This window comes from Varroa destructor, unplaced genomic scaffold (genome assembly GCF_002443255.2).
Source record: "Varroa destructor unplaced genomic scaffold, Vdes_3.0 BEIS01000005.1, whole genome shotgun sequence".
Classification (NCBI taxonomy): Eukaryota; Metazoa; Arthropoda; class Arachnida; order Mesostigmata; family Varroidae; genus Varroa; species Varroa destructor.
In genome coordinates, this window is record NW_019211458.1 from 10948353 (window position 1) to 10961298 (window position 12946).

At 41.8% G+C, this 12946-nt stretch overlaps 1 protein-coding gene across 2 annotated transcripts in view; it reads right to left on the reverse strand.

Moving 5' to 3' along the window:
* The window catches only part of LOC111250607 (5-hydroxytryptamine receptor 1-like), a 287617-nt gene that overhangs the window by 105104 nt on the left and 169567 nt on the right, over positions 1–12946 (reverse strand). The window contains exon 2 of one of the 2 annotated variants that reach the window (XM_086990140.1): positions 10467–10534. The gene's annotated coding sequence lies outside the window, so the exon portion shown is untranslated. Of the gene's footprint in view, positions 1–10457; positions 10535–12946 lie in introns of both variants that reach the window. The other variant, XM_086990139.1, reaches the window with a different exon arrangement.

A 12946-nucleotide genomic window follows, 5' to 3' on the forward strand; every position in this document is an offset into this window, starting at 1 on the left:
TTTTTTATAACTCGTTTTTTCGCCATTAGAAATAGGCTAGGCCTCAGAGCATTAGCTGTACAAATTACCATCTACAAATAAAAGCAGCTGTTTCCGTCTAGTTCCATAAAACATAACGCAAACCACTAACTGATGTTGCACGTGGACGGTAGCATCAGAGAGGTATCATACTGGCGGTCGTATGTGTAGCACTAGTGGAACGTCATAATAATTCTGCTTTAGTTTGACATAGTACAAGGATGGACGCTTGGTACCCAGAACGAAAAACCTGTTCGTGTCAAGTTGCTTGCCGCCCAGTCACCAGCTAGCAGTCATTCTAATCAATTGCCATGCGAGTCACGTCAGTCGTGCGAAATATGACAGTCAGGGGGGTGGCAAACACGGTACGAGGTCACATCGACGTGAGCTCTTGAAGCGTACGCGAGGCTAAGGAGGTAACGTGATGAGACGGAGGAACGCATTCAAGGTTTAACATGGCTTTAGTCACATAACGGTAACGCTCGACGGAGAATTACGGCTCTGCTTCACAATTACTCAGAGGACACTTGATATATAAATTACTTAGAGGATAATTGGTATTTATAATCTGCGCATTTAGCGTAAGTTATATCCTGTTCGAATGAACAGTTGTCTTCTGTAAATAAGACATAAATACAGATATGAAACACATAATGCTGGACTGAAATTGCTATCCAACCGTCATTATTCTTACTGAACTTCTTGTTTAAGCTTTATAATGTAAATAGTATAATACAATATATATGCACTTTACTGGTCTTTGATCATCACAAAGCCAGCCCATGCTTGCGCTTAATATTTTCCTCTAGCCTTGTTATTGGCCCTATGCTTGAGCGTAAGCTGTTAACATCCTAGTCTACACGGTTTTTCTTCAATTTTGTTCTCTGACTATGAAAAGAAGTAGATAAAAAGAAACAAAGTCTTCACCTGGACCTTTTTGGCATGAACAGGGCGAGCATACGTTCGCATGCCAACGTAACAATACTTACGCACATTCATATGCCAACTTGGCGAACGCCAACTTCTCTTTGTATGTTACTACTATCTGTCGTCGCAGTAGGCACCGAAGAGTTAACTGCAAGATTGCAAGAGATAATTGTAAATGATAGTAAGCGTGCGCATCCCCGAAACGTCACCTGAGCAAGTCGAACTTCCGAATTGACGCTTCCGACCAACTCCCCAAATGAAGATAAACCGATAAACGCATACTTACAGTATCGCACTTTTACAGTAAGTAGAACATTTTACCGTGATCCTTTCCTAAATTATTTGTGTATCTCACTTGAGGCTTCATATGAACTGTTTTATAATATTACTCGATCTCGTGTGGCTTACTAAAATTATTATTATACCATTTATTTTCAACAGTCATAGTAAATAAGCAAACGCTACTCGATCAAATGTGACGAGTGACGAATCGCGTTTAAACAAAATAGAACGAATAGATCTACATGTAGCACATGTAATCGAAACTTTAATTTGCTGCTACATAATTCTCACCTCAATTAGTAATACTCCAGTCGTTCGATCCACAACCTGTGCCAATTTCTATGAAATCTCGGGTTGAAGTGTATACACATCTTCGAGAATGCAATATTTCAGCCTCCACGATCCGTCTACCGCTATATCTGCATAGAATTCATCTTGTTCGACGAACTGCTCGCGCTTGCAACTAACGTTTAATTATATTAAAACAAAACGCAAAAATAAAGACACATAACAACGTGGAAGCATATATGCGGGCAAGAATAAAGGCCGAAGCTAAGGTGCATGCTTTTTTTAGAAAGCACTCGGCTATTCGAGGGTAACCAGCATAGAACCCAAACCGCTAAACGCAGAAAATCGACAGTGATGTCTTAACTGTATGGCAGCTTATAACTTCTGCCTACATCTATTCGATAAAGACAGACAAACGATGTAGTGAACGTACGAATGTATGTACGAAGCGAGCGGCCAACGGTAGGTGCGACGAAGCTTCTTTGTCGCTGCTGGCCTTGTCGAGAAGCGCTGTTATCGTTCGCTCCGCCGGCGCCCGTTGGCAGCCTCTCGGTTTGCCCTTATTTCCTCAATGGCTCCCACGCCCACGGTAGTTATCGTTGCTTCTCGAACGACTGCTCTTTCTTTCATCTGACAGATTATCCGTCTTCTTCTATTTCCATTAGGCATTCAGATTTTTCTCTAAGACGCATACGGTCACTTCCACCCGCTCCATTGCTTCAAATCACCGCCGTCGTCGCCCTTTCTCCATCTCTGTCTGAAGGGTAGTAAGTCCTTCCTTGCTTCGACCCAAACGTCTCTGACCGCTGCAGCTTCTTCTGACCGGAGGGCTACACACACATCGTTTTCAAGCTGCCCATTCGTTGCGGATGCTGCTATTTGACTCGCGTCTTCTGCAAGCTTTAGAAGGAACGAGGAAGAGCAGAGAAAGAGGGAGAGAGAGAGAGAATCAAGAAAAAGCGAGGAGGGAAAAGGACGAATCCACTTTCGATCGAAAAGAAGTGTCGATCTATGCGCAATGGGGTGAAAGAAACTGCATAAAGAAAAAGGCCAACCAGCCTTTACCCCACTGCTCATCATTAATAAAGAGCTATTGTCGTTACTTGCTAGCGGGCTTGTAAGACCCCTGATCCATCCATATGGGAGAAAAACTGGATTTGGTCTCGAAGTGAATTGTCGTAATATCGTACCCGTCGCAACACTTTAAAGCTAGTTCTCATAGCTATGTATACATAGATTATGTCGGACAAATAGCGGAGGCATTGAGCGTCTTTTGTCCGCGCGTCAAGCTCAATATGTTGACGGGTCGCACCAGCCTAATGGGAACCAGTGGCGTCACGTTGCTACGTTCCGCAGCGTTTTGCCATTGGTTAAGTGCATCAGACCCTGCGAATAACCGACTTGCTAGGACAGAGCGCCACTAGTTCTACAACGGTAGCATACACTAGTAAAAACCAGAAAAAAATTGGCCGGAAAATGGGTCAGTGTTGAAGACATCAACAATGAATATAGAGCAACGTATACTCTAACGTAGGTATGCAGTTATACGCACATGCTTGTTATGTACTTTCACAAAATCAGATTAAAGTGTTTAGATGTAAGTTCATTATTTGGTTTATTATTAGTATTTATTCAAGGCTTGATGTTTGTGTTCTTATCGATGCAACAGGTGGAAGCGTCGTCAAAAATGTCAGAAATAATCTACAATACAGAGTGCTTCAGTAAGTTCGTGAAAATATTGTTAGGAGCCAGATGCACACCGTTTACCGAATTAAGCTAAACTATATAGATATTATGGATTGATAATCGTTTCTTGGTCTGAACATCTCGGTATACCTAACTAATAAAGCTATTCCATTCTCAGATTCAATGTTCAATTTCCGCTCTTTTCAATTCGGTTGATTAAAATTTCAAACGTAACCTTAACGTCAGAGCAGTGGTCGCTCGTCAAATATGTAACTCTATCTATTAAATCCATTCTTTTTCCCAAAACCACTATAAGGAGAATTGAATATGTACGGGATTCGAAGCGCGCTCGCGAATATCGAAATCGAAAAATTACAGACGTATCCTTACACTATGCATACATATAAAGGGCATAAATAAACATATAAAATACATAAAGCACTCGGTATCAAACGAGATGCCTGGCAAAGTCGAATATTCTTTCACTTCAGTCACGTCGAGGTGCATAGGTACCTACTTTTCCTGCAAAAATTACCCGAGACAAAAACTGGTGCCGGTCGGCTAGAGTGACAGCTCCGCTGGTGATGCTGTTCGCCGCCCTGCTGCTCCGTGAGAAGACAGCTGTACTGCGCTCATGGGGCCGGTATGTGCATAGCGCTGCCTAGCAAGCGTCTATCTTCAGTTCGACGGAGAACCGCGCGCGGAACGAACAAAGGACTCCAGTAAGGGTATTAAGGTCCATGTATTATCGCAAGCAACATCACCGCTTTTTTCTAACACTTCGCAGCCTTCAGCGTACGATTACTAAAGGGATCACTGACTCCATACAGAATGGTCGTAGACCGCAACGACTGACACGGCACCTTTGCCTTGTCGTACCGGGGGAGCGGTCACCTGCCGGTATTTGTCTCTGATCATCCTCTCCGTGGGTCGGACGGGAACACGTTATGCTTGACGCCAGTGTTAGCGCCATTATCGTCAGGTTATCCGCCAGTCGTAGCGATCAGCAGCAGCTTTTTCTGAACAGTAAGCAAACACGTTGATACGCCTTGACGATCATTAGGGAACCGTACAATATGCCTTTGGGCGACGAGGGATTTGCCGGCGTTGAGAGGGAGACGAAGAAATACGTGGCGTAGGCCTCGCCACTGCTACCGGGTTTATGTAAACACACGTATATACTCGTTTATTTAGTAGGATTATTCTTCTACCACTCGTCCAACAGAAAGAAGCAATAAGGAGATATGTAGTTGGAATGATATGCGTCAGAACGAACGTCTACAGATTGGTATGAACAGCAAAACTCGGTAGACAGTTTCGAGAAGCATAGAAATTTCAGGAATAATAATAATAATAAGCAAAGTTAGAATTAGTATCTCCATTAATTTACATATATAGATTTGCCTTATCCGATCAAAAATCTTATCAAAAAAACTTCGATTCACGAAAATTTTGTAATCAGTAACTAGGCAAACTGCCTAAGTACAAGGTTTACCGTAAACTTTCCAGCTGCACAGCGGTTCACTAGGTGTATTTATGTATGTGCATATTTAATTAAAGATAATAATCCTAAGCTATTCTAATGATAGACAGTGTTCGAATAACCATAGCTCTTTGTGATCGGCAACGATACGTTTAGGAGACCAAATAGAAGCATTATATAAACACCTGGTAAATATATCGATTATAAATGTCGGTTTAAATCGAGACTTATTTCAATATTAGTATTTTGGACATTATCATCTCTAGAATGTCTCAATTATAGCCTTATAGAACTATAAATCTTCAAGGTATGACGATGTTGCCTTCCAGAAAGATAAAATTTATCTCGAATCTTATTCAAGTTCTTTTTTATCCTTCCTTGCTACTGAAACGTCAGAAGTAGGGCTTCGAGTCTTGAGATTGAATATCCGCACATCGTTCAAATAAAAATCGGTACTTATTGGCAACTGATTAGGTATTCAATCTCTGGGAAAAATGGGTTTTCCCACGTTTGGTATTTATTCTCTACTCTATCTATTCAGGCTCTGAACTTTTGAGCTAAGCCGTCGAACACTAACCGTGTAATGTGTGAGTCTGCGCTTCTAGGCATAACTTCTTTGTTAAGTTGACTGCACGCAACCGGAAACAGCCCTGTTTCCATACGTAAGGGATATAGAACCCAGATGGTCAGATCAACTGAATCAGAAAGAAGTCTGATTATCTCAAGCTCTGTCAAAGCAATCCATGCTATATGTAGTGCTTCATCGTATCGAATTTTCGGACGCATAGAGACACGCAAATCAATAGAAGCATGAATGTTGTCATTCAAAATTAAGTGTGTATTTTTTGAAGAGATAAAGATTAATTTCTTTTAACAAACAAAAAAGCTCGGAGTTAAATTGAAACTACCGAACGTCTGTCCATTGATATTAATCACACTGTTTAAAAGAGCCACTTTCGCTAGTGGTCGTTACTCGATCCCCTGTATAAATGACCATGCCGTTGCGTTACTCATGACCATAACAATGCTTTTGAGGACTATACTAGGTTTTTTTTTCATCAGCAGTTTCACCGTGAACCTACTAACTCACAGCGTTATCTTGAAAAGTTTCCTTGGGCTTGAGAACATCACAACTCATTGAGAAGCTTTTCTATGTGAACGAGGCTAAGGGAATTGAATGAATGTGGGTGCCGAAAAAAAAAAGACAAGAGTCACTCATAACGAGATGAACCTGTTATTGCCCAGACTTTAAATTTACGCACTTGTCCCGTCGACTTAGGATAGCACCCAGCCGCAGTAGCCATCCTGGTACAAAGTAATTTGGGTTCGAAATGAACGGCGGCCGCGGGAAGCCGTTGAGGAGCGCTTCTTATTATTTCAACCACTGAGAATCCATGGTGACTCTGGGGCTGGATGTCGAAACAAGCGGTCAGCCACGTTTCTAATTCTCGAAGCTTGCTGTAAATAAATTAAATTATGAGACACCAAGGACTTTTAACTTCCAGTGCACACCCATACGCACATAGACATATATGACTTTCTATAAAGGAATGTAGATGCCTTCTGCCGCAGGCCACGTTTCTGCCTGTCGTTATCGTACTATATTGGTTAAACAAAGAGCTCACAATGGGACATTCTTCGAACAAAAACGGAAAAAAATTCGAATCAATGTGCCATATGTGGATGCGTCACTGCAGCAGAAAGCTTGCTATGGGTCTGATTTTGTTACGTATCAGTCTGCGTTCTACAACAATGCAACGTAAAGACTTCTTTATGGAACTGGCACGTACTAGCTTGTTGGTCCATATTATGTTGACCGAATTTTGTAATCAGGAGTTCACCATTTTTTTTTTTTTTTTTATCAGAAGCTCAATATTTTGCTATGCGCTCTTTAGGGTTACGATGTATGTTCATTCCAATAGCCTTTTTCGGTCTACCTCTATTTGGTCATTTTTAATGGCATAATTTTTGACTCTGTTTGAAGAAGCTGTGTGGCGGTGCTATAGAGATATATTGGAACTTAGCATTTTTCATCGTTTAACGAGTAGGAAGATAAAGTAAGGATATAAACATGTTTTTAAATCGAATACTTGTCTAAAAAAGATAGCTTTGTATAGCTTGCTTTCCCACTGTCCCATGAGACCGGCTGACGATGTCTACACAAAATTAGCCAGATAACAAGGGACAAAGCGTATATTTTTATTATATGTTGAAATCTGCTACGACTGTCGACTATGTGGTGATTCAATGTTCAACCATATATATGTAACGGACCTCATTTAGCACCGATAAGATAACCTATTTTGTGAAACTGCGTTCATTTTAATTTGCAAATTCAGCTAAAATCGAAACACCCAATGAATGATCTCACGTAGTCTGTCTTAGTATTTAGTGACGTCAGAATCAAAATCTAAAACGCTATGGCTGATTTAACGAATACCGTAATAGCAGACACATGTCATTGTTAACGTGCGAGTATATCGTGTAGATCTGGAGGGCGCGCATCTATAGTCATTTAGTACGGAATTGTCGCTAAGTCCTCACACTTTACGAATAGCTTTTTTTTTTTTACTAGCTTGACCTACAGCGTTGCACTGTCCGTGCAATTATCTACAGATATTCATACAAAGCTACCGGTACATATGAGGGACCTAAAGCAAACATTGAAAGCTTTGGCTCTTAAGTAATTTACGATATCAATTCTGCTAAATCGCAGCTATAGCTAGATAGATAACTGCCTCCGTATTATGCTTCCTGAATACCAACACCGTCCCTTCTTAATTTTTTTTTCTGAGTCTCACTGGCGGCCGTTGATAGTTGTGATCTATATTTTCTGCATTCTATTGCGAAAGCCTTATTAAGCCTTGATGTCAAAGTCGCGAGCAATTCGAGCTAATAGTGGCCGCTTGGTTGGCTTGATTACTCGCTTGAGTGGAGCTGCAGCCGTTACCTGCGTCGTTGGTCCTGTTTCCGCTTGTGAGAAAGCAGCTCAGTGTTAGTGAGTGTTTTCCGTCTCATTGTTGAATTTACATGCAGATCCAGGAATGGATGGACGGACGCACGATCACACGTTGACTATGTTCATGTTGACGACGTTTGAGGATTAACGCACACTAAAGTGGTAGGCCACCAAGCCGACGCACTAGTACAAAGGCGGACAGATGCGCTCCACAACCACACGAAACGCGAAACATAACCCTGCTCGAATGGTGCCTGAGCGCTGCTTTCGCAGATAAAACATCATGTAAGTGCATACACACTCCGAGGTTCACACAAATGACGAGATACGGAGTTAGGCAAAAGAACACCAATGCCCTATGTTAACTAAGAATATGAGTAATTTGCTGATGATGGCGATAGAACATGATGAAATAGGATGTGAAACGGAAAAACGCTGGACGCCAGGTCTCTGCGAGAGGTTCGAGGGGAGCCAACGAAAAATCGACCTCGGGCTACTAGAGTCCAGCTGCAGGCGCTCCTTAACCACAATAAACAGCAGCACAAACGACTATAGCACGAAGAATTTTACGGATGGACGGCTATAGCTCTTGGAAGAATTTGGGGCATAAATATAGCGAACGCGGATTTTTCCCAGCTTGAGTGAACCAACGCAGAGAAAGAAACTGAAGATGATTACACATGTGATATATAAAATTCTATTGTGGTACTGCTCGAATTGACCCTGTGCCCCTTCTCGGGATTTGTAGTCATTCCGTGGAACCTGGGTTCCAAGAACTAGATAAGCATTCCATCGCTGCATTACAGGAAGCCAGTAGCCGGTGACAGCGTAATCAAATGTGCATGTGTGTGTGCAGGCAAATTAGTTCGGTATAGCAGAGGTAAACGGAGACAAGATAGAGAACTAGATAGCACACGAGCAGCGTGCACACAGAAATGAGCTGCCCAGTTACAGTTTAAACCCAGTTCGTACTGGCGAAAGATGATTTGGTTTTATTAGCGTTTTCCTCCCAAAGGAAGGCGCTCGTGTGAGCTTATTCCACGTTCATTGCGAACCACCTTTATCGCTATCAGGGCATCTAACGCTACCGCGATGCCACTTAACTGCGCAAGTCATTGACTCTAGGTAATAGCATGCACGCCTTCCCCGCCTAGGCTAAATCGTTTCTTGTATATGAAGCGGGGTAGCGAGGTACAAACGCCTCTGCCCCATTGTGTACCGCTAGAAAAACAGCTAGAACAGTAACAGTGACACGCTAATTATTTGTCGGAGACATTTCTTTTTTACGAAGCAAATATAGCTATCGTTGAAGATAATAATTATTTGCAAATGGGCTTGAGGATGGCAAGCATTACTCTATTTCAATCGGCAGCAATACTTCCTTTCGTTTCAAGCAAATTGTTTGCTCTCATCGCATTGAAATATGCGTCGTGCGCTGACAGGCTGTGATTAAGTTCTCATCACTACTACTGGCGATATCCCCGTTGTCGGGACCGTTTTATCGTTGTGTTGAAGACCAGTCATTAGATGAGCTTGCATTTCGTTGCTTGCTGTTGGCTTGTCGAGCTGATTTTAGAAGTAACGATGGTGCTTTATGATGCTCGAAACTCTCTAGATGCCTATAGAACAGGGCTGTAGTATGATGCTATCGTATCGTTGTGAGCGCGTTGTTTGTTAGTCGATACTGCTTTGTTTGAGGAACTATCGATAATACTCCCTATTTCTTGATTTTGCCCTAGCAGTAGATAGTCGAGAACCAGCGAACCCGCTGCTTGCGTGCTAGCTTTCTGTACTAAAGGGGTACTAAAGATACTATATTTGGCGTGAAGATTGCATAACTTTTGTCGACGGTCGCAAGGCTGAACACCAATGGCAAATAATGAGGCCAAGACGGGCAAGGAATCAGTCAACCTGTTTAGTACATTCATTTCGTCCTTTAACAACCTGTGGCTGTGTCCCTATAACACGCGTCAGTAAAAGATACTTTTTGTGACTCGTACCTTGAGAATCCATTACTGATACTACCTCATTAAATATTCGTCGAATAGCTGGTCCCGTAACGTGTCCACTGGCAATCTACGACAATTCGTTCCTTGAATGTAGCGATGTATATCGGTGTGGTGAGATTGCCTATCTATCGGACGTATTTCTTGTACAGGGTTGAATTGCTATATCTGTTATAGTCATTGTGTCATAGCAGACGTAGTAATGGGCTGAATACGTGATCATTTTGAAATTCCCAAAAAAAATGGCTTTCAGAAAAACGTCAAGCGTTTCATAATCTTCCATCTGGATTGGAACATCTAGTACATATTTCGAAAAGGGCACCCTTTAACAAACATGTTAATTCAATGAAATTGTTGTTTACTTCGATCACAGCTTCAACTCAAAGCTTGAACAATTTAAATGTCGTTCGCAGAAATAAAGCTCTATATATACGTTTTACAGTAACCGTGAGTAAAGCGATATTGGTAAGCTTTTGGAGGCTTCGTTCAACGACGCAAAATATATCTAGCGGACATACAATTTAGGCTAGCAATAGGGTAAGGCTCCTAAAAAGACGTCGTAGAATAATTGACCTTTAATCAGATTTCGTAGATGAACTTCAAACGCTTTCTTTGCTCACGTTCTATTTGGAACAAGCTCTCTTACAGACCCACAATGGTGGATAAGCGTATTTCTGAGGATGATAGATAGCACCATCTGTCGAAATTTCCTTTAATTTCAACAGGCCGTCTTGTATGTAATCCACACATACATAAACATATATATTATACATTTATAAGCACGCTTAGATTTGTGCGATACACTTACTTCACGCACCTCTGTTCGGCCCACGTTGATGCTGGCCCTCTCGTAGCACTGTTGTCGTTCCGTGGCTGTTGAATCACCTTAAAAGCGAAAACAGAGGAAGGTTTATTGATTGTTTGTTAGCCAATATTTAAATTTTGACGTTGTTACTAGTTTTTCATTGTATTTTGTTATAGCGGCATCCTGTTTTGAAGAAAGGTAATTTTTTATTCCTTCATTTACATCACAAAACAATCAGTAAAGGAATAATGGGTCCCAATAACTTCTTAGACTAAAAAGGAGCTGAAAGATTTGATCAGCTGGTGACAGCAGATTAACGACGATACAGTATCAATCATTAAGCTGAACCGAACGTAGGGGTCTAAAACCCAGATAGAGAGCGCCCCGAATTTAAAAAGAAGTAATCAAAGTTAACGGCAAGATAAACACGGATAAAAGCAGTAGGGACGTGCGAATGGATCTCAGTTCCGGCAACTTCATTAAGAAAAATATTTGATTCTCCGATTGATTTTCATTTTCTATCATTTATTAGAAATGCTGTAGTCGGCCCTCTTTATCGTACAACAAGAGCTGCTTTCTTAACTGATTAATATAGTAGTACGACCTCAGTAACTACTTTGATATATCCGTTTGAAATTATGAAGTTTTTGTCGCGAGGTGATAAAATGAACGATCGCAATGTTCATGTCGCAGAAGGATAGAAGAAATGATCGCTTGTTGAAGTTTTTATTGCGAAAACTTTAAAACATAAAAATTGCCGACGATGCGGCTCTTTAACGAGACTTTAATCGTATAAATCCCAATATTTATTTGCCTTTGAAGTAATACCTGCGGATCTCCAGCCACGTGCGCCACTGTTTTTTGTTTTTGGTCTTTAAAGCTGTTGTTAGACTGTTTCGTTGAAATCGACTTAAGCTTTGCTCGGGTCTTCGCTTGGATTTTTTTCATTCGCTATACCTTTAATTCCTTTTAGGTGTTTTTTGAGCTTTGGGAAAAGGTTAAAATCAAGAGCTGTATAACAGATGAATAGAGAGATCAAAGCTATACGGACATCAAATTATCTTTAGAAAGGGCGACACAAACAGTGCCATGGGAGCTCGTGCATTGTTGCAGCAAAGAGCCCATCACCTGTCGTCTCAAAGTTCTGGCCTATTTTTTGCAGACAATATCATGCAGTCTTTTTAAAACTTTTTGGTAATATATTCCAGTGATGGTATTACCACTCGTGTTAGTCTAAGAAGGAGCTCGGCTGTTGACATGGTTTTACAGCCTTCTTTAGCCCGGACTTGTCCTTGAGCTTTACGTAGACGATCGTTGCCCTCGTACAACTCCGCCTCATCACGCGTTCACAGACTCCTCTTTGAATAAGCTGAGGTCTTTCTTGAATACTTGTTGGCTTATTTGAATTTGTTTGAAATATATATTATGATGACGCGTCCCAAGAATATTATCCAATCCTATCGTCGCTATGGCTATCTGAGTACAGGGCGTAGAGCAATTAATTTTTTCATAATGCATATGTATCGGCACTAGTGGGTCGTTACTACAGCTGGTGACAATCAGAGGGGCAAAGTTGTTGTCAAGAGACTAGCCAAATTGAAGATGGGCAAAACAATCGTACAAGCTGGAAGGCTGCGGTCCGCGGTAGAACGTTTGGCAGAGAGCGTGAAACGAGTCGCTGTGCCAACGAAGCTACTACTATTTCTTGACTACCTGCGGTCTGGGCGATAGATAAGGACTTTGGACGCACGAACAGATATCCACGGCTGGTTGCACAAGAATCTGTTCGGGATTGCCTCTAGACTTTGCCAGATTCAGCTGAGTACTGGTTCGAATCTGCTATGGGCAGCAAAGCAACGTAGGATGAGTTCAGAGCTCGTCTATTCTACGGGAAGCACAAGCTTGCGCGGGAAAATAGTATGCGTGGGTCTGAAGGTGATGAAAAGCGGTTTCTATTGAAGCCTGTTGGGTTGCCGTTTGAATTCAATTCGTTCCAGGAAGGTGTGAAGGAATCGTGCCAGCAGCAGGACGCTTAGACAATCACTTTACTGCAGCGTTGCCGCTTGGTCTCACAGCTCTTAAAAGACTCCCATACGACCACCAAATCGGCAGAGTCAGTAAACATGCGTAGTCCTCTATCGTGCGTATTCCGTGTCCACTATCGTATGTAAAGTCGTTTCTAAGCTGAACATCGGAGCTTCAAGAATGGCTAGATTCGACACGCTAGTTTGATGCAATACAAAGCTCGCTATGAAATTCGAAGACTCTGAGTTAGCCAATATGAAGACAAGCGGACCCATCGTTAGGCTTAATGCAAAACTAAATGTTCCGATGCGCGTACTGTTTAATCAGTTCCTGCCTCAAATTCGTTCCATGCGATCCCGGACCGAAGCCATGATCATATCCGGTTATTCTGTGTAGACATTTAGAAAACTGTACAACGGATACCAAAGCCTTTCCATATTGGTCCTGGCATATATTCACATGTCAGG